General features: G+C 45.7%; 1 protein-coding gene across 1 annotated transcript in view; it reads left to right on the forward strand.

Moving 5' to 3' along the window:
• LOC308321523 (myelin-associated neurite-outgrowth inhibitor-like) overlaps positions 1–22827 on the forward strand; it is a 395831-nt gene extending 373004 nt beyond the window's left edge. Inside the window, exon 9 of the transcript XR_013964626.1 lies at positions 22815–22827. The gene's annotated coding sequence lies outside the window, so the exon portion shown is untranslated. The remainder of the gene's footprint in view (positions 1–22814) is intronic.
• Positions 22828–23394: the final 567 nt, after the last annotated feature.

Genomic DNA, 23394 nt, shown 5'->3' on the forward strand with positions numbered 1-23394 from the left:
GGACCCCGTGAGTGACAACGTAAGAGAAGTGTGCCAAATAGGACCTCATGAGTGACAAAATAAGAGAAGTGTGCCAAATAGGACCTCATGAGTGACGACATAAGAGAAGTGGGCCCACAAGTGACAACCCTTAACAAATTGAGGATTTTTGCTCATTTAAACATATTTCTATAATATATGATTGTTGCTGATGACACCTGATTTTTTTTGGAGCTGTACGAGTTCTGGAAAGGGTGGGCCCCGCAGATGACAATACACACTCAAGTCCCACAAGTTATGGCAAGGGAGTCTGTGTGTGTGTGTGTGTGTGTGTGTGTGTGTGTGTGTGTGTGTGTGTGTGTGTGTGTGTGTGTGTGTGTGTGTGTGTGTGCACGTGTGTGTGTGTGTGTGTGTGTGTGTGTGTGTGTGTGTGTGTGTGTGTGTGCGTGCGTGTGTGTGTGGCCTTGTGATTAGAGTGTCCACCCTGAAACTGTGAGGTCGGGGTTTGATCCCCGGTCAGGTCATACCAAAAATTGTAAAAATGGGACCCAATGCCTCCCTGCTTGGCACTCAGCATCAAAGGGTTCGATTGGGGGGTCAAATCTACTAATCAAATGATTCCCGAACGCGGCACGGCTGCAGCTCACTGCTCCTTGCCTGTGGCTCACTGTTCCAAGAGATGGGTCAAATGCGGAGAACAAATTTAACTGCGGTAACCTGTGTGACAAATCGTATGACTTACTTTTTCTTACTTTGACTTTGTGTGTGTGTGTGTGTGTGTGTGTGTGTGTGTGTGCACACTATGCAATCTTTCTATGAATTTCATAACAAGGATGCCGTATACATGCAGCACAACACATAGTTCAGTCAGACAATTCAAGAAGGATGTAATATATTATGTATTGAATATAGATGAGCAATACAGTATATTTATTATGGTTTGGCGATGTATTGGATCTGCTTTTTAGGTACTCAGAATAGCGCATCAGTCCTGGCCATAGGGACTCCGAATCCCCCGTACCTAAACAGTAGATCCAAAACGACAGGTGGTAGCTGGGGTGGAGGTGGGTGAGCAGCCGGTTTGTATACAGCGGCACGCTGAAACAGCAGAAGCAAGCAAGCAAGCAGGCAGAGGAATGCAAACCTCCGGTTAAAGTAGCCGGTATGAAGATGGAGTGAGTGTGTGATTGGCTGAGTGAATCATGTGAATGAGAGCGTGATGCTGAGGCGGCCCAATTAATGGCCGGCAGCAACTGCACTGAGGTTCCCTGACTGAACTTGCTCTGCGCATGTCTATGACAGGCACAAATGCTCATTTATGCAATAAATCACGACACGTGCACACACACACACACACACACACACGCACGCGCACACCGGTAGGTAGAATTTTCTCTCTTTTTATATGATGCCCTTCGGTCTTCATTTGGATGCCATGACAATATCAGTCAGTTACAGACAGATGTAGAGAGAGAGAGAGAGAGACAGAGACAGAGACAGAGACAGAGACAGACAGAGACAGCGTGTAGACAGAGACAGAGAATTGTGGTTTACAAATAAAGTAAACCACGGGTTTGAACGGGTGTCGTGGATTCACTCAATGCCAGATGCTATATGGAAAAGTCACTGTTCCTGTCATAGTCTCTTCAGGTGAAATCATCTGCTCAGTAAAGAAACCTTCACTGTCGCTAATATATTCTTTCTCCAGGCTTCAGGGTCACTTTCGCTGTGTTCCCTATAAAACAAGTCTCTTTTGGTTGTGTTTTTTGTCAGCGCTTTAGCAGATCTCTCTGCCAGATGCAGCAGCGAGGTGATGGCAGGACATCCTTCTATTTCGAAGGACAGCGGATGTTTTCTCCATTTCCTCCCATCTGTCAAATATCGTCACCGTCGGGTGAAAACCTTGTATATCCACAACCGTTCTTTTTTTAGCATTTTAAAAAGCCTTTTAAAATAGTGAAAGTAGACGATCTACGTAAGCACAACAGCTCGCATCGGGGGCTGTTGTGCTTATGTCGATCAGTTAATTTCACCATTTTCTTGTGACAAAATTGTATGATTAAGTAGGATGTTCATTACAAAGATGAGAGGTTTCTTGCCGGTGCAGCAACGATATGAAGACTTATCTACAAACACACTTTGAAAAACCAGAACACACACGCACACACAGACGCATAATGCACACCCACACAAAATGGCAATAGAGTATGCCTAAAGCGATGACATTCCGAGCGGTAAGAAATAGACAACGCTAAAGCGCTTAACCAGTGATGATGTGAGGCCAGGCCAGTTTGATACAGTCCAGGGGCAGATTCTCAGTTGTTTGCGGGTGGCCTGTCCGTTGCACAGGGGGTGGCCACCTCCACAGCAACAAATGATGATGTATTTGGCCACAGACCCCACATCTTAGTACAAGATTTGCTGTTAAAACGTTTCAAAGATATAGCACCTTTGTATAATAGGTAGGGTTAAAAGTGGTTCAACTGATTTTGCTATATTAACTTACATGTAACTCATTTTACTGGGGACCCCATGTCCCCTGAAACACCCCATCATGTTTCCACCTCCAGAGCGCCATTGTGAGCACTGATTGTGTGCGGTGTGTGGTTATGGATTTTAATTGTAACACCCGTCCACGAGGGGCATAAGAGGGGGATCCCTGGGGCGCTAAACCTCTACAGCACAGACTCATGGGTGGAGAGAGAGTGAGAGAGAGAGAGAGATTTGAGAGGGATTTGTACTGCTGGACCCCGGCCCAGATAAACTGCCTGTTTGTGGCTGCTGTGTCTACCGGGTGGCTTGGGGACGTGCAGGACAGACTCCTCTTTGTGTGACAGCCAGTGTGTGTGTGTGTGTGTGTGTGTGTGTGGCTCCGGGCCATCGGTGGGATGTTAACAGGCCACGCCCCCCACCCGTAGAGTGATGCATCCTGGGAATGCGGCGATGATGACACGGGGCAGGTGAGCCAGTAGGATACAGCAGTGACTCAAGTGGCATAACGACTAAATTGGTGAGAAAAAAGGAGTAAAACATAATTGGCTACTCTAGTTAAGATCAAACTTTTTGTAAAGGGACACCCTACTTGATCATATACCCTATACTACAGCGTCACACAAAAGCGCCAAATGAAGCAGATCTACAAGCCCCAAACTTTTTTACAGTTTTGGAGGTAACAGAGGTTTCCACCTGATAGAGACAATATTCTTTATTCTTTTTATTTCCCTCCCTAAAGTCGCTGCTATACAGAGCAACACGTACCTTGCTATAGTGGCGTGCCAACAGTCTCACTCTTCTGTAATCTACATGACTTGTGTTTAGGGAGGTTGCATGCGTCAGTGAAAACACACAGTGATGAACGCAGACCCACCGCGGCAAACGGCCTGCTTTGCGAAAATAAATAGAACAACTCGGAGCGAGGGTGTAATTTCAGGGCACCGGGAGAATTGAAATGTCATCTGCTTTACGTCAAGCCAAAGCGCATTCTTCTCGTCCTTTGCTTTGCAGAGGCGTCCGAAGGGGGCTTCTTGATGCCTTGTGGGTGACCCCAAAAACAGCCCTGCTGGTTAAGAGAGGTGGGGTGTAGGCCGGGGGAAACAACACAACCACTAGTGGTGGGAAAGTGACGCCCATGATACTTCATCATATACACTGCATGCGTCACACAAAAGCATCAAAAGCTTATTTTTTTTAAACTTTTTTTCTTTTCTGAGCTATTTTGAGCTTTTTTTGAGCTTTTCAACTGACAGGGATAATCTTCTTTAATTCACAGTACTTTTACTCACGTAATCTTTTTAATGCCGGCCTTTTCCTCCATTGCATTATTAATAATTTTACTAAATGTGAGTACTTTTTTTCCACTTTTTTTCCACCACAAGTACAAGTACTTGTTGAGTAACGTCTTCCTCCACTGGACAGAAGTGTGTTATGACCCGAGCTCAAGTACCTCCTGTCAAGGGCTGATTCATGTCCCACTGAGGTCAGTCACCCAGTGTGTATATCAGCCCCGCAGTTTGTTGCCTTTAACAGCTGTTATTACACTTAAGACGCTGAATCGACCTCAGTAAGTTGTGCATGTATATTATATAGAGTATATGTATGCCGTAGAGTCTGTATACTAGCTGTGTATGTGTGTGCATGCGTGTGTGTATCTGTCCTGTTTTAGTTTTGCTTCTTCAAGGCATATTTGCTCTTCTGACTCGGTAAGTCAGAAAAAGGTGTGTGTGTGTGTGTGCGTGTGCGTGTGCGTGTGCGTGTGCGTGTGCGTGTGCGTGCGTGTGTGTGTGTGTGTGTGTGTGTGTGTGTGTGTGTGTGTGTGTGTGTGTGTGTGTGTGTGTGTGTGTCTGCAGTGTGTGTCTGTTTGTGTGTGTGTGTGCGTGTGCGTGCGTGTGTCTGCAGTGTGTGTCTGTGTGTGTGTGTGTGTATAGTATAGGTGCATGGAAGGAGCTAGGGACCATCCACGGAGGTGCTGCTGACCAGCCATGCCAGCCAGGTATTACACGGCGGGCCATGCCAGTGTCAGAGCTGGCAGCCACGGGGCAGAACAGGCTAGGTGGTCTGCGGCTTGTTTACCCTTCCAGCTGCGTGTGCAGGCTTGTTTAAACAAAGTGCGGGCCTTCATAAGCCCTCGTGCGTGCATGCATCCCCCCGGCTGTACGCACGTCACCCGTGGACCCTGTGCTCACCTCTCTCTCTCTCTCTCTCTCCCCCCCAGCCCCTGCCCAGACTCTCTGTGCCTTTCAAGACATTGGTTCTCAAAGTGGGGTCACGGTTTAGGGGGTGGGGGCCCAGGGGGTCCCCAGCAAAAATAGTTAACATATAGCATCACACTCATTTTAATCACTTTATCCATTTATACATTTGCTATTAAAACATTGGAGGCATCTGCAATTTTTGAACATTATTGAAAAATATCAAAGGCTTTTTTTAATCAATTAGAATGTTTTCATAATATCTTCTCTTATGGGGTCCCTGGCACAAAACGCTTTCAGATGGGTGGGGGTCCATGACATGAAAACGTTTGAGAACCACTGCATTAAGCCAGTGGTGCTCAAACATTTTAAGTTGTAGAATTCCCCGGTTTGGTTTCATATGACTTTTGTTTTGTTTCTGTGACCCCCAATGTATACACGGTTCATTTAACGAACGTTACAGAGACGTAACTCCTCAAGGACCCACTGTTTATGTCATGGTTGCCTGCACACACACACACACACACACACACACACACACACACACACACACACACACACACACACACACACACACACACACACACACACACACACACACACACACACACGGGTCTTACAAACTTGTCCCATGGTGTGGCTTAAATCCTCAGACGAATCATGTTTCAATAATCGATTTGTGTAAAGTGAAATAATAGTGTACCAAATGCACTCTTTGTGTACGACAGTTTTGTGAGCTGTTTTTTTAATCACGATAAACTATTATCGTCCCATCCCAAGTCTGAAGTCCAGCAGTCGAATCATGCTCGAGGTGAAGGACAGACAGATAGAGATAATGATGTCAATGTCGGGTGGAAACCTATCAACAAGCTCCAAACACAGCTCTGCGAAGCGGATCTGCAACTTTTGATGCTTATGTGTTTGTTTTTTGTTTACTATAACTTAAACTTCCCACTATAACTTAAACTTCCCATAAAATGGGACAGGCAAAATAAGGACACCTTATACACGCTGACATGAAATGACGATCTGACAAGGAACTGAACAAACTGGGGTATATAAATAGACAAAGACTAACTAGACACAGGTGAACTCAAAATACAATCAAACACAGGATAGGCTAACAGGACAAAGAGGACACAGGTGAAAACACTGACACATCACAAGGTAAGTGAGACAAGGTATAGGGAACAGTAACTAGGCAGACAGGAAACACTATAGGGACCATACTACAAAATAAGATACACAAACCAACATAGTAACAGAAAACCAAACAGAACAGGAAGACAAGGCAAAATACTGAACATACAGAAAATAACAGAATAAGTCCAAAGGACTGCAGTATTAGTAAACAAGTACCCCATGGGTGGCCCCTGATGGCCCTGTGGCTGCAATGTCTGGCCTCTGGTACATAGGGCCCCATGGGTGGCCCCTGATGGCCCTGTGGCTGCCAGGTCTGGCCTCTGCCATTGACCATAGTTATGCAGACCGTGCCGATCTTGCCAGCAAGGCGGTAACTAGATGCAATTTCCCATTGACAGCCCATACATCCAAAGAGAAAAGTCCTGTCTGATTGTATTAAACAACGTCAAACATCAACCTCTTTATATCTACAAAGGGTTTGTTTCATAAAAAAACATCTTATGAGCTACTCATAACATGTCATATATGTCATCATAACATAAGCGCTCTGCGTAGCACCTGTTTTGAATTTGCACATATAATGCGGAGGCAACAGGAGGCTGCTTTACTGTAAACGAGCGCTTCCAAACTCCAATACTTTGAGAGAAAAAAATCACCTGCAACGAATGTCTTGACCGGAAGTAGCTATGTCATGTCCACATTGTATTTTTGTGAAACAAACACTTTGGAGATAGAAAGAGGATAATTCAAGCTTTTCATACAGCTGTTCTGTTGGTGAGTTTGACGTCGTTTAATACAATCAGATTTCAGACTTTTCTGTTTGGATGAATGGGCTGTCAATGGGAAATCTAGTTACCACCTTGCTGGCAAGATGGCTGCGGTCTGCATATGGTCAATGACGGGCACCGGGTGAAGATTAAAGAGAGGGGGGGGGGGGGGCTATCTTACATGTCCTCCCTGTCTCTGCGGCCGGCCCCTGCATTCTCCGCTGCATGGCTGCCAGGAGCTCACAGAAGGCAGCCAGGTCCCCCGCTCTGATCCCAGCCCCTGACATGAATTTCTGATCAATGACTGGTGCCTCTCTAGAGCCCCCCCCCCCACCCTTTTTCCAGCACTGCTCCTCATGCCAGCACCCCCCACCCCCTCGCCTCCACTCTAAAGCTTGGGCAACTCCAAATGTCAATGATGTTAGTTTAACCATTGTACACGGCTGGCCGCATCTGAATGGGCGGCTTGTCCCTGGGCCAGCCCCCTACAATGGCCTCCTTTCTCACTCCGACTTGTTCTCAGCATTTTCCCCCTTTCGCCCATGAAGGAAGAGTTCTCTCTCTCTGTCTCTCTCTCTCTCCTACTTCTGTTGGCTCCGCTTATAGAAAATGGAAGAGCCAGAGTTGCACTGGCGCAACAGGGGAGCAAGTGAGGAAGACGGAGATGGAGAGATGGGGAGAAAGAGTATGGTCCATCGCCATGCAGGCTTGTGTTTTTTGTCAACATTATTTTTTTTGCCACGGACATACAAATCTTACCAGAAACAGAGCCAGCCCTATATGTACTACTAGTGCGGTGGTCCTCAAAGGGGGTTGAGGCCGAGGGACCTTCTGGGTTGTTTGAAGGGGGTCCATTAGGTCCATTTGTACATGATGGTTCTTGGAGAAAAAAAATCACACTTGTGTGAGGTCCAGCCACTGTATTTACTGTATATTGTCTAAGCCATATGACATCTCACATCATCAATGTTTGTTTTGCTGCTGCCCTAAACAAACCTAAAAAGTCCATTTGGCTTTACGTCATTTTCAAAAGCCTGGAGCACCCCTCAAAAGTTTGATAGCCACTGTACGATATGCATAATACTACTATGTTCATTTTGTGTTTAGATGTTATGTTATTAATAATGGTGTGTTATGAATTGCAGCCTGGTTAAAAGCACTCAGAGGTTTGGAGCTCGAAGGTTATTTTTTTAATTAATTAGAAACGAATGATTCGGATGGTCGCTCGAAAACAGTCCTAAAAACAGGGCTCAGCCTTGGTGGACTCCTAATGTGCCATAGTGTGGAATGTTGAATGGAAAGAGAGAGAGTCTGTGCTGGGTGGAGGCGGTTGTGTAGAGTGTGACTGAGTCTAAGTGGATTTTATAACACAGAATTGTTTCAGCGTCCCACTCTGCCAATTAATTTGCCAGTGCAGAGGAGTGGTGCTTTCACAGAGCAAACTAAGCCTGTTAGCACGCTAATCAGACCTGTTTGTGGTTGAGAGGACGATCGAGCACCAACTGCCTTGATGAAGAGAAGTGACACAGAGCCACACCAAACTTACGTTTCTTCCAGACTTGTCCCATGGTGTGGCTTAAATTGTCAGACAAATCAATGTCTGTTCAATTATAAACACGTCCCCACAGAGACCACATTTACTATTCTATCATTCTATCATAATTATGCTGCTCGTCAGCAGAAACCTCTTCTCTCCATAGTCGTAAAAATATATAAATGAATGCCCTACTTTATCATACTAACAGCATAAAAAAAGCATCAAAATGATCAGAAGCGACGCATTTCCAGCTGTAGATCTGCTACTTTTGATGCTTTTGAATTTTAATCCTGAGAAGTAACAGTTTAGGACATAATATTTTCACCGGACAGAGACGCATGGCTTTACCGGTTATGTGGTGAAGCTATAAGTAGATATCTTGGACGGGGTAAGGTTGAGATTCTTTATGGGCAGACGTTCCAACTGCCACCTGAATGTTGGCCTTTTAGAAGCTGATTTGAGCGATGGGAGTGCTGACGAACTCAGCACCTTTTGAGTTGCATATCAGGAATCGGTTGTATTCCATATAAATAGGATTGAGTCCATGGTCTGCATCTGGAAACGTTTTGCGTTCAGAAGCGTCAACATTCAACCTTACTGTCTTTTGCAGTATCAATGTGTCAATGTTTTTGTTTTTGTGTCCCAGAGGATGGGATTAGGGTTGCCTATATACCTTCACTTGATATGGGACACACTTTGTTCCTCATTTTTGGGAATCACTCAGGTGCTACGTTGCTGCTTGCCTATCAGGCCATGGCTCTTTAACCTCCACACCAAGCCCCCAGAATGGCTGGCCAATGTTGAAATCGTCTCCCTACTGGTCAAAACTGGTACTGCAGACATGCTGGGCCTATTAAATATACAGGTTGATTTTGGCAGGCCTTGATGGCTGATTTTACACTTGGTTGCATGTTGAAAATTGTCAATCTACAAGCTCACAACGAGTCGCATGTCGCAAAAAATGACTTGTCTTTTAGTTCTACTGGATCTCTTCTCCACTAGTCCCTCCCTAATATTTTAGTCTAGTTTATATTTGTTGACAAAATTATCAGTAGCCTATATTTAGTCATAGTTTTACTCATCATAGCTTATGATACACAAACGCACAGCTGATGTGTTCCGATGTGACCCTGGTATCCGGCGGGTGGGTGAGGGTCTGGGGGGGACGGCGGGTGGGTGAGGGTCTGGGGGGGACGGCGGGTGGGTGAGGGTCTGGGGGGGACGGCGGGTGGGTGAGGGTCTGGGGGGACGGCGGGTGGGTGAGGGTCTGGGGTGGATGGCGGGGTTTGGGGTTTGACTCGTCAACCGGCAGGCCTCGGCTCGTCGACACAATTATTATCATTAAAGCCTCGTCCCGGGTTTCCTGTGTGCAAGAGGGTTTATTTTGGCATGCGTGAAGACAAACAATATCTATGTAATATTTTCTTCAACAGCTGCCTGGCTGGACCTCTGCCAAAAAGAGGAGAGAAAGAAAACAAAGCATTTACTGCCTTTCTTTTTTTTGGGTGAACATCTGGAACAAGAAAAGACAAGATGAGAGAGAGAGGGGGGGGAGAAGTGAAGCAACAGCTAGTCACTTAGTACTGTCACTCACTTCCCTTTTAAAGGGGAGTGAGTGACAAGTTACTCTGATAGTTTACTTTGTGAAGTGAACGTAGCAATACCACAACGTAGAAATACGTTGTAAACTAAGTAAAGATCCTGTATTCAAAGTGTTACGTGAGTTAAAGCATACATTTATTGGCATCAGAATATAGGCCTATACGTATTACGTAAGCCGTAAGGTATATATACCAAGGGGCAGGAAAAGTAGTTAATACAATCATTTTAACCACTTTATCCATTTGGCTATTCAAAAACAGTAGATGTATGTACAAGCTCACAGAGCATCAGACCTTGCTGCGCTTGTACATCTGCTATTTTTGAAAATATGATATTTGAATGGCTGGAGCATATAGCTAATTGCTCATCTTGCATCACAGCATAGAAGATTCCGTTCACCGTGGCTGTCCAATTTGGATGGCCAGCCGCGGACGGCACTCGGGCGCGACACACAAGCCTCCAGGCCGTGCTTTCAGCACGCTTGCCTTGTTGTCAAGCTAAAATAACTCTTCCCCAACCCTCCTGGGGGATGGGGGACCGGAGATGCTAAAGTCAACTCAAGTGGTTTCCACTTGAGTTTCCACTGTTATCTTTCTGTCACTACATCAGGTTTGAGCAAAACCCATGCGTGCTGCCATCTGCTGGAGGGAGCCTCTCCGTGGATCTTTTCTCCTCCCCATGCAGTCGTGGGGGTCAGGTATGTCCACATCTGGAAGGCACATGGTTTCAGAGAGGCAGATGTGGGAGGGGTCAAGGGTCATTTGGGCCCTTTAACAGAGATTAAAGAGGAGAAGTGAGGAACAACAGCAACGAACAGACCTCTGTAGTGCTTCCAGGACCGGACAGCACACAGCCAGAGGACTGATCAGTATCAGTGGAAGGGTTTGGGGGAAGAGGGGGAATTTAAGCAGGAAAGTGTTAGCTGACTTTGTCGGCCTGATGAGCTGTTGTCTGCCTGGTGAGTACAGCCCCACTGTTGTGTTAACCACTTAAATCCTATATACTTACTTAGGCCGGAGTCCCCTAGGGGTCTAGACTAGGCCCCCCTAAGCTTTCCCCCGCCAAATATCTTTCCAGAAAATGTTTTTTTTACAAGCTTGTGAAGCGTTGGGACGTGTTGTGAACTTGTAGATCGTTCATTGAGTGGTGCAACCACTCCTACATCCAGCAATGTCCGTGTCCGCCCGCCTATGTGTGTCTGTGACGTTAATGAGCACGATAATGAGTACCAGTAGGGGCGCTGTTGTGCCAAAAACAGAGAGAGAGAGTGCTGCAGTTGCCTGCTAATGAGAGAGAGAGAGAGAGAGAGAGAGGGGGGGGGGAGTTGTACCACTCAGTTCATTGATTTATTTTGATTTTATTCCTTAAAATGTCGCAGTGAAGTTCCCCCTGTCATCTCTGCTGCACTGGACCAGGCAAACCTTATTGAGTGTCGCAGCCCCGCCCCCTCGAGAGCCCCGGAAAAGAAATCACCGTTCATTTTCCTCATAGACTTATCAAAAAGTATTTATTGAAAGACGTTTACGCCGTGGACAAAGTCAACTCTTGTCGTGACAAATCATGACAATAAACACAATGTTTTGGTAGTAGAAAAAAACACTTTTTTTGTTGTTTTTCTTCTTCGTAATTATTTGTTTGGTCCAAAATATTGTGTTTGTTGTCATGATTTGTCACGACAAGAGTTGGCTTTGTACGACGCTTATAAGGTCTTTAAATAATTACGTTTCGAAATGTCTATGGGGAAAATGCATTGTGAATTATTGCCTGGGCCTGGCGTCGTCATGAAAGGGGGCGGGACTGCGACCCTCTATGGCGAGCAGAATACACAAAAACAACAGCCGTTCCTATACCTTTCTACATTTCTACATGATATTTCTGAAAACACCTCCTCTGAGGCAAAACTGCAGCAGTTAGCAAGAATCCAGTAAAAAAAGAAGAAGCTTTGAACGTAATATTTCCCTCTAAGAGAGAGGCGATAACATTTTGAAAGATCTTGTTTTTTAACTTGGATGATGCCTTACAGATGGAACGCCGCTAAAACTGTCAAGCTTTTGTTCTCATCTAACCCTCCCTCTCTCTCTCCCTCTCTCTCTATCTCTCTCTGGGTCTCTGGGTGCTTTGCTCTGCTCAGACATGTTCCTCCCTCCCTCCCCCCAAATTCCCTTCTTTCACAGAGAGGTCAGGGGTCAGGGACTGTGACCCACCCTGGGGGTGGGTGGCTCCCCACTCCCTCCCCTATACCCATCCCTGAGAGATGGGTGTGTGCACCTATGCTCATCTCTTTATTTTGTATACACACACCTAAGTCCCCCCCATCTCCCATGGATCACCTGGCAGTGTGTGTAGATAGACAGAGGTTGCCGTATCCCGTTTCGGCTCTGCTGACTCCTGAGTCAGGGGGCTCTCTGATCGATAGCTTGGCTGCTGAGGGCTGTTCAGGGAAGGACGATTACAGCACGTCCAGGAAAAAGTCAGCATGTATGGGATCATTGTTCTAGTGGAGTTCAATAACAAAGCAACCAAAGGAGATATGGAAACTTTACAGAACGTTTTGATAGCATGACTGAAAACAGACTTATCGTTATACTAAATGGAGATGATCTAATGTCAACTGTGGTGAATGGATTGAGTTCCATTTGCACGGCTTAAAACAGGGTTTTCCAAAATAATTCTAGCACCAACAGTAACATTGCTGAGAGCTTTCCATACCAGGCCGGCAGATGGTCTGGAAGACAGGTTTTATAGAAGAAACTTTAGATGTCATTGTTCCTGTTTCAGGAAAATGGCATATTCGTTTATGAATGAGCCCCTTAGACCTGTGCTTCTCAACTATGGTCCAGCCTATGGCCCATACTATTTAGCAAGTTGTTAAATCACAGACGGACAGTGCAACTTGTTGCATTTGTGTCGCCCCATATGGGCAGAAATTAAAACTGTATTTGACTACAGGTTTACATAATTCACATTTCTTTAGGTTATGTTTCAGATCAAAATGCTGACGTCAAGTGAGGATGTCTGTGAGCTTCTTCAGATTATGTTCAAAGTCCTGTGTTATGCAAATCATGCCATCAAGGTAAATCAATAAGGAAAACTTTAGGAGGCAAATCACACATGGAATCCAATGGAATCCTCACATCAGGTCAGGCTCCATTGGAGTTCGGAAAGTCGGCTGTGAGCGGTGCCTAACCTAACCGCTCCAATGAATAGCTATATGTGTATCTGTCCGTATGTTGAGTACGGATGTATGTCTGTCTGTATGACCATTTGAGTATGGACAGCTGCAATACAAGTGGCACTGTTGCAGCGCTCAGTTCACACAGTGTGATTATTTTTAGATCAGCATCACGTTGAATTAGTAGAGAAGTATGAATGCTGTTTTGGCTCTTTCAGCAAGGTCTTCTTCCACTTGCCAGGTCCATCCATGGTGGAGACAAACTGAGAGTCTGAGAGTGCATCCAAACTGTCAGCCAGGATGTGAAATGACTGTGACTGAGTTGAGTTTTGTTATGACCTGGCTCTTTGGCCATAACAAAGGAGGAAGACACACGGCTGTTTAAAAGTGCACAAACCAATATTTATTTAAAATTTAAATTAACTCAAAGCTTCAACATGATATGGGGTGTGTTAATCAGTGAAATCAGTAGTGTAGGTGAGTGGATGACGTGTGGTAAATGTAGTGTGGGGTGTTGAATGGTGCAAAACAAAGACAAAAACTAAAGTGGTGCTGCCATCAGGGAGAGAGAAAGACTGAAGCCCATCACACACCGTCTGCGACGGTGGCGCCTCGCCTGACACGCCGATAGAACCAGTTCTATTTTCCAGGCGGCGCCGCGCAGCAACGCGTCTCGCCGCGTCGGACGGTGTGTGATATGGGCTTCAGTCTTTCTCTCTCCCTGATGGCCTCTTATAGTGCACCCTGGGAACACTGGCCAGGTGCTCCCAATGCACCCAATTGGCAACTCGTCAGGACCTGTGGGAAGCACAAGACTAGGCCTACCTAACAAACCACACAGGCCCTAGTAGTAGTAGTAGGCCAACTACAGGGGCTGTGACAGTTTACAAATACACAATCTACATTAACCGTCCTTCCTACAAATAACTCCAAACTGTACTTAAGTACAGTACTAAGTACATTTACTTGGTTATACTTTCCACCACTGCAGGGTGGTCATGTTTAACTGCATCTCTCATCCATGATGAGCCTCAGGCTTCAGCACAGTGAGTTGACCATGAACTGCTGCTCTCATCCATGATGAGCCTCAGGCTTCAGCACAGTGAGTTGACCAAAACCAGTGGCCAGCTACAGTATTCCTCTTCAGGCCAGGCTTTTGCATTGGATGGGGTGGATCCTGCCTGGCAGAGGTCAGTGCAGATGATCTCCACCACAGGCCAGAGGAACAGACCGCAGCCAAGCTCCTATGAAACAATAGAACATGGCATGGTACTAGAAATTAAATACAGTTTAAAAGATATGCTATGATACAATACTATAGTGGTTCTCAACCTGTCCCCACATGATTTTGGGTCGGTCCCCAGGTGACAAAACAATTATATATTAAAATTACAAGTGCTTGTCAGTTGTCACTGTCAGGGTGTGTGCAGGAGAGGGGCAAAGGTGGCTAGTTAAAATGTTTTTTTTTCTGGGTTTTTTTCCCACAATATCAGAAATGTTACAGTTCGCAGACGCACGCACGCACACACACGCCACACACACACACACACACACACACACACACACACACACACACACACACACACAGAGATATGACGGCAAATTCATAATCACTACCTCCGAGCCATTCCGGCCTGCGGTTCATTAGAAACAATGGAATGAAAAGCTAGTGTCAGCTCTGGATCCTGTTCCACTTGAGTTGAAAATAGTCATGGTCAGACTGTAGACTCATAGATGCATGACTCATGTCAGCTCTATGTTCTGTCTCTACCCCCTTGGCCTTTTCTGGGTAAATGTTGATATAACTACCATCTATCATACAGATAGCATTTGATTGTTCTTCTTTAGTTTCTGGAGGCAGCCAGAGGACGTCATTATACACACCGGCCTGTTTCCAGCTAGCTTCGCACACTTCAAAGAGCCGTGTTTGTTGCTGGCACGGCCCGGCCACTGCCTGCGCTTTTCAAAACACACTTGGACAACGTGGCTTCTCGCGCCGCTCCCCATTCCACATTTGACAAGCCAGAAACAAACTGGCCCAGCCTCAAGCTTCCATCAGCAATGTTTTTTTCATTGTTTTTTTTTGTCTTCCCAGTTCCCGGTATAAAGCTGGATACTTTGCGGTGCCGAAAAGAGCAGATTTTATAGCACTTTCATCTGTAACATAGAGTTATGGTGATCATGATCATAGTCGTATTTTACAGTCAGATACTCATTGGTTGGTTAGGTTACAATTACATGTCATCAAACAATACAATACATGTAAATGTACAGTACACAATACATGCACTGTATGTACACACAAAACATTCACATACACAATACATGAACATAACTGTCCTGTACACACAGGACATGCACGTACACACACAACATACATACACATACACAGAATGCATACACAGAACCTGTACACACAGGACATGCACGTACACACACAACATACATACACATACACACAATGCATACACAGAACCTGTACACACAGGACATGCACGTACACACACAACATACATACACACAATGCATACACGCAGAACCTGTACATACAAGATATGCACAAACACAAAAAACATAATAACGTGTAGACAGAAAATCATCCTATCGGCGAGGAAGTTTGTTTAATGGCTGAGGGGATAAAACTCAGACCTTTCCCACCTAAGGTTGAAGGTTCTATGTATCTTCGGCCAGACGACATGAGGGTGGGGCTAGGGTGGGCTGCAGCCTGGGGGGGGGGTCTGCCTGCCTGCTTGTCTGCCTCTCTCTTTTGGGGGGGGGGGGCTAGGTACCCCAAACTTAAACCTAAATACCCCTAATTTTGGGTACCCCCTAATTTTGGGTACCCCAAAATTACACCAAACGTTTACAAAAATACCCCTAAAATTGCACACCGCACGGGCCCTACTACTGTAAATCCGGCTCTGGCGATACAGGAGATGATCAGTGGGATTTTTTATTGTAAGTGCTGAGCGTGCGATGGCCTTATTGATCATATCTGAACGTATGGGTGTGGGGGGTCTGAATACCTATAGTCACACAAGACAAGATGGAGGCATTTCCTGGTATCCTGGACATGTCTGAAGTACATGTAAGATTCCTTGTTACGAAATGTAGGATATTATACGTATGTATGTACGTCCTGTCATATCCTATCGCTGTCAATCTTTAATCGTTGTTCCATACTGTATTTCTATGAACTCTGAAGCCACTGGGTGTCCGTACATGGCAGCAGAAGCAGATGAAAAGTTCCTGGCAGGCCTTATGGTCGTAACGAATGACAACAAAGCCTGATTTATACTTGGTTGTACGCCATGTCACGCACCAAACACAGCCCATGTACATGCGTTGCGAGCTTGGCTGTTTTGGCTGCATGACAGGACACCAGTGCGCAGAACTATAGGTCAGGCTTTAACCGAAGCGGGATATGAGATTCCTCTGCCCTCCGTGCCCGACGGCGTTCCTCCGTGCCCGACGGCGTTCCTCCGTGCCCGACGGCGTTCCTCCTCCGTGCCCGACGGCGTTCCTCCCCCCGTGCCCGACGGCGTTCCTCCCCGACCACAAAACGCAATTATCTCTCCTCCTCCATTTGTCTGTTCTTGTTTTGCCTTGTCTTTCCCCTCTCAGACTCATTTCCTGTTTTGAGCCAGGCTCGGCTTTTAGTCCCCCCACCGCCCAACTACCCCACCTCCACGCACACACACACACACACACACACACACACACCACACACACACATATATATCTCTTATTTACAGCCCCCGGGGGTGTACCTGTCACCCCCCCCTCGCACAGTTGTGATCGCCATGGTGACACCCAAATTCCACGGAGTGCAGGTCCCGACCCCCACCCTTCTCCATCCATAAAAGCCCCTGACCCTTCACCCCTACACCTGGGATGCAGGTCACAAAAACTAGTCCTGTTGATTAGATGGTGCAAGAGACAGGGAAAGAGAGACACATGAGACAGACAGAAAGAGAGTCAAAGTGAGAGAGACAGAAAGAAAGAAAGAGAGAGAGAGAGAGAGCGACAGAGAGAGAGAGAGAGTCAGAAAGTGAGAGACAGAAATAAAAGGGAGAAACCGGGGGGGGAGAGACCGATCATTGTTATAGGCCTAACCCCAGTGATGCAGCCCTGGGTAGGTCACCCGGCCTGGCAAAGATAGTGCACCTCTTTCTACTGTGCAAACATTTCATATCATCCGTTATCTTTAACTTTCAATGTTTTGGCAACACGTGTACACTTGTCACGCCAATTCCACTTTTGAGAAGAGAGGAAGCATGCAAACATTACGCTTTGTTTAGTCTATGGCATCAGCATCAGTATCGCAGTATCAGTACGAAACAGAAATGCTCTAACTATTTACAGTGATACTGTACAGTAAAATCACAGAGTCATTTTAAAACACGATCTATGCCAAACCCGAGAATCTCAGGTTTCGTTAATCCAGAATTAATACTACAGTATTATATTTACTGTATTTTAGCTTGCCATCGCTAGGCAACACTTCCATGGTGTGTCTTGGCGTGACGTCATCTGAATCCAAAAACTTTGTGCATAGGCACACGCACGCACGCGCACACAAGCACGCACGCACACGCACACACACACACGCACACACACGCACACACACGCACACACACACACACACACACACACACACACACACACACACACACACACACACACACACACACATAGTACAGGTATATATTCACACATGTGTACTGTTTATATAGTGCGTGCGTGCGAGTGCGTGCGTGCGTGCGTGCGTGCGTGCGTGCGTGCGTGCGTGCGTGTGTGCGTGTGTGTGTCTTCCTGTGCATTCTAAAGCTGTTGTCATGGCTACAGTGGCGGCACAGCACAGACACGGCACAGGGTGACAAGAGTGCTATGCCCTGAACTCATGACCTCGTCAAAAAGAGAGACAGGAGAGACAGAGAGAGAAGAGAGAGAGAGAGAAAGAGACAGAGAGAGACAGAGAGAGAGAGAAGAGAGAGAGAGAGACAGAGAGAGAGGGAGGGTGTAGACAGCCTGACTCATTAGAACACTGATAATAATCTCTTGCCCAGATCTGTGAAGGTACAGTATCAAGTATTATAACAACAGCACATCACACAGGCAGGGAGCTTTGTTTGTATTTTCTTTCCACCGTGCCCTGAGGGCACACAGGCACATAGCTGCTACTGTTACAGTGCAACAGTGATACGTCTGTCTGTCTGTCCGTCTGTCTGTGCTTGCGTGCGTGCGTGCGTGCATGTGTGCGTGCATGTTAATGTGCTCTCAGCGAGCTCCATGCCAGCTCACGGCCAACCATGCATCAAAGTCCCCTGTGTGTGCGAGTGTGAAAACAGAACCTGCCCTCGTCTTCTGCATTACGTCGTACTACGGTTAATGTTTAAACTTGGCTGAATTAACCTTCCCTACAAGACCCTCCGGCTGTATTACTCCATAATTACACGGTTTCACATTTTCCCTTAGTCATATTTAGCCATGTAATGGTTTGCTCCTTGCAAATATTTAGGTCCAGCTGCCGCTATGGTGAAATTGTATAGGGCTCTGTGTTTGAAAGGCCCTTTTCTTGTCTGCTCACAAACAGTGTGACATTATTGAATGTTTAATTTGTGTTGTGGGTACAAACAGGTCGGGAGGTTGATTGAGGGGAATAGGCCTACATTCGGCAATCTATGTTGAATTACCCCATATGTAAATACAAAGTAAGAACACATTGCGCAACAAGTGTATGCAACAAGTGTATGTTAACTAACAAATGCCCTTATAAGCCAAAGTGCTCTCGTTACTATCCATGACTGTCATTTATCAAGTTTACTGTCTTGACCAGGGAGCTACAGGGAGTTCTTTCCCTTGCAGAACGAATGGTCAGACTAGTGGCTCAAGTTGAGGCCACATCTAATGAGGCCAGACATTATTGTTGGCCGCGAGGCCGGTCCATGGCCGCAGTGCCAAGATGTCAATCCTAAACCATGCTTCTTTCCACCCCACCGCCCAGCCTGGCTGCCCTGCAGTGCCCACGCCAACGCCCACCTGTCCGTCACTTATTTGTTTGTCTGTCTTTTGGTCTGTTGGGCTCCTGGAGCCAAACCACACAACCATCTGTCCAGTGCCTGGCTCCTCTCTCCCATGCAGGGCCGCTGGGTTTGCCAATAAGTTACTCCTCCTCAACCAGGCAGGGCCGCGTCCGTCCTCACCATGAAGCAGTTATTCTGGCACACGCTCCCATTGTCTCAGAGAGATGTGAGGTGGCGTGGTTTTTAAAAGGAAACTCGGCTGTCAAGAAGGCCCCCGTAGTAGTGCCGCCCACCAGAAGGAGTGAGACGCCACAGTGACAGAGGTATATGCACCTCATCTGTTGGATAGAACCCTGACCGTTAGGACACACGCCTTCTCCTGGTCCCCTCTTTGATGGTGCCCTTTGCTTGTCTTTGGACTAGCGTGAAGATAATACATTTTTTTTTGCATGAATTTGTTTAGCAATTCAACAAAATTCGTTTAAAATAGTTTCCACCTAAAGAGTGAAAAGTGGAGCAACTTATTAAGATTCAGATCAGATATTCTCAACCTTTTTAGGCCATGGACCATTGGACCCCCATTGGAGTATTATCTCTGGGACCTCTTGGACCACAATCTATGGTGTTAATTTAACTCTGCGTTACAGACCTGTGGGTCCCTGGACCTCACGTTGCGTAATAGTGCTTTAGTTTAGGTGAATGACACCTCATGTTGGTTTGATCAGGCTGGAGTCCAGCCTAGTGCAACATGACATCAATACACAGTTCCCGGAATCCGCTCTAGTTTCTAGTCTGATGTCACCACTATGGCCAAAGGGAGTATTGTGAAGAGGAGAGACGGATATGAGCTGTGAATGCTGATGTTCTCAAGATCAGCGGTTCCTAACACCAGTCATAGACACAGACTGGTTTTGTATTAAACATAACTACATTCAGCTGGTGTCTGAAGGCTGTTTTACACTGTCGGCCAACGGACCGTCTGTCGGCAGACACCATCGTTCCCATGAAGTATATGAATAAGTAAAGTAAATGAGAGGCCAAGATTAACAACAGCAGTATAACAACAGCAGAACTACAGTATATCAAAAATCCCTTCATACACTCTCACGCAACTTTTGAGTGTCAAGCCATAGCCTACTTGGAAAACACGGCCTTTTCTTTCAAAACGTTATTATTTAAAACACTGTAAACAGTCTCGCACACGAACGTGGAGCATGCCTGGGCGAGTGTGCGTGTTTCAACTCGGCTCATGTTCATGATGTGTTGGATGTGCGACAGAGCGTATTGTACTGTACATTAGTGTCTGATGATGAGACTCTGATAATGTAATACCGTCACATAATGTCATGTTATGGTCTGTAGTGGCATTCATTATTTAAGACAAATATTATAGCTGGTTATGTACACTTTAGTGAAGCAAAAAAAATAAAGTATCTAGGTGCCGTGCAGATTAAAGGAAACCTTTCCCTTTCATTCAAAGAGAGTAAAGGCATTCTAAACGACTGGGATTCCTCCTCTCCCAAAATTCTTGTATAGTGTTTTTTTGGAGCGGAAAGAGGGAAGAAAAATTACACGGAAAAATCCCCCACTTCACATATCATACATTGCACATCACGATAGCAATTTTTAGCAGACATATTGGGAGTATGAGTTTCTGTTAATATTGTGCAGCCCTGACTCCTCTCTGGCCCTTCTGTCTTTGTTTGAAATCAGCCTTCAATTTCCTGGGCAGCCTTCTTCAAAGGCAGGGGGGGGGGGTCGAGGAGGGGTTGAGGAGGGGGTGAGGAGGACGCCAGAGGCACAGTGACAGCTGGGAGACAAGAGGGGTTTCAGTTTCTACCAAACACAGACACACTGTCACTCTGTACACTGCATCTCCTGCTGCTATAAACACACACACACACTGTACGCATCCATGCATGCATGCACACATAGGCTTGCACGCACGCACGAACAAATACACAAATACACACCCATGCAAATACAAATTCACACACATGCGTGCACACACAAATACACACACATGCGTGCATGGACGCGTGTACACACATTCAAGTAGCGACAGGAAAACACATGTAGTAGAATGTTGGTCCAAGGCATGCAGTCACGTATGCGTTCGCCGTGACAAAACAAACTTTGGTCGTCACCAAATAAACGTGGTCAGAACACCTGGCCCTCTCCACGCTCTTTATGCTTCTCTGGCTCTTCTGGTCCGCTTACTGGGATTTAAAGACACAGTGCATGGGGGAAGAAGTACTCACATGTTGGACTTAAGTAAAAGCAATACCACAGTGTACAAATATTTGTTTGAAGTAAAAAGTCTTTCTTATAGGTTTAGTGTTAGGGTATAGTCCAATCTGTATGGTGTATTAATACCATATACCATATAACTTAATACAATTGGGTGGTTGAATTTCTCTCCCTGCTCTTCTATTGGGACATTTAGATCGTGTCAAAGGTCATATCTCACCTAGACACAGGTTCTGACATGAATTTTGAACTGATGGTCAATGTAATGACGATTTCCTGTATTAGCAGCTGTCAGTGAGCTGGTGTAAGTTTGGGGATGGGTCTGCCAGTTCTTGGTACCATGACAGGGGAGGGAGTTGAATGCTTGAGCCAGTACAGTATATTATTATATTATTGATCTTTCTATTGCTTCTGACTTGGCACACTTCTTCTGTCTTCTGAGCTACACTTTATAGGGTGACGTGACGTCGTGGCCTGACGTCACGCCACCGACCGTTTCCGTGGCAACAGTAAAGATTCAATTTATTCCCTGAGCAAGCATGGCATTATATCATCTATTAACTAAAAATGTCAGCATGCAGGAAACTATAGAGATTATAATTATTGATCGTTAACCACTTCAACACACAGACACGCATCACCATAAATGATGAACCGCTTGTATATTTAGGAAGCCTGATTAGCAAGGACAATGGTGCACAGAAAGACATCCAGCGCAGACCTATACACAAGACTCCATAACACCACCTCCAACACCTACAGTCTCAAAACCAAGATCTGCTATACAACACCCTGGTCAAGCTGGTGCTATTGTACGGGTCTGAGTGCTGCTGGTGTATAACAAAGTGCGACATGAGCAAGGTCAACTCCTCCTGGCCCAACAAAATCTCCAACAAAGACCTCTACATAAAGACTGGCTGCCGAGACGTCACCACAGAAGTCAAGCACCGTCGTCTAAAATGACACGTACTCCGAATGCCCCCAGAGCGGATCCCCAAAGTGGTCCTCAGATGGACACCCCCAGGGAAAAGGAAACGAGGCCGACCTAAGATCACCTGGCGCAGAACGGTAGAGGCTGAACTACTGGAGATGTGTCTCTCATGGGCACGGCGCAACTGGTTGCCAAAGACCGTGATAGGTGGAGGAACATTATCGATGCCTTATGCCCCATTGGGGGCGAAGAGCAAAAGTAAACCACATGTTATTTTTTACTTCAGCTATTCGAAAATAGTATTGCAGCACATATGCATTGTGAGCTTGTAGATCCGTTATTTTTTAACATTTTAGTTGAAGATTTCTGATTAATAATGAATCATCTAAAAGTAACTATTGTAGCAAGAAAGGTTTGTGGGTAGACAAATTTGCCCCTGAGATGTAGTGGAGTAGAAGTATCAATTATCAAGTAAAGTAAAAGTGCCTTGAATCTGTACAGTAATGGACTTACTTTACACTAGTGGCATCCCAAACTGTTTCTTTTGTTTTTTGGGGGGGGGGGTTTGCTGAAGACTTCAGGACGCAAACACATTTTTCTTCTCTTTTCTCGTACATCATCATGATGTAAAATAGACACTATGCCTATTTGCTCAGACACTATGACGTAAAATTATCCATTCATTGTCAATGGGAATGTAATGTTTGCACAGGACAAAGTTTGTAAACATGCACTAAGAGCTGGATATAGGAGGGGCTAGCGCCCTAAATAAAAACGAAATATAGGAGGTGAAAAATAAATGGATCTTTACTTAAGACCCATAATAGTCCGCGACCCAAAAACCCACTATTTGGGAAACACTGCTTTACACACACATACAAGATCACACTTCCATATAATCGCCGCCAAGTGAAGAAGAACCATAATAATCAACATAATATGTTGACTTTGGAAGGGATGTCATTCTTTTGGAAGAGCACACCCACCCAGCCTTCTTTTTTCAGTGGCTTTCAGAAATACACATTTTACTGATTAATGCAGTTACTGTAAGAGGACATGAAACATCTGTCCTTTTCCTGTGGTGGCGTGGGTTGGCCATCTCCCACTGTGGGTTTCACTGCATCCACCCACCGTATGCTGCCTCAGCTTGCAGCACCAATCCTTCTGAACCTTTTGAGGGGCGCTAGCCCCTCCTATGCCCAGCTTTGTGTGTTGAGATGATTTGATTGGCTGAGCACGGAATGTGATGTATGATGATGTATGATGATGTATGACGATAAGAGCACCCCTCACTTCACA

This window comes from Protomyctophum bolini, assembly GCF_963924005.1.
Source record: "Protomyctophum bolini genome assembly, chromosome: 9".
NCBI lineage: Eukaryota > Metazoa > Chordata > Actinopteri > Myctophiformes > Myctophidae > Protomyctophum > Protomyctophum bolini.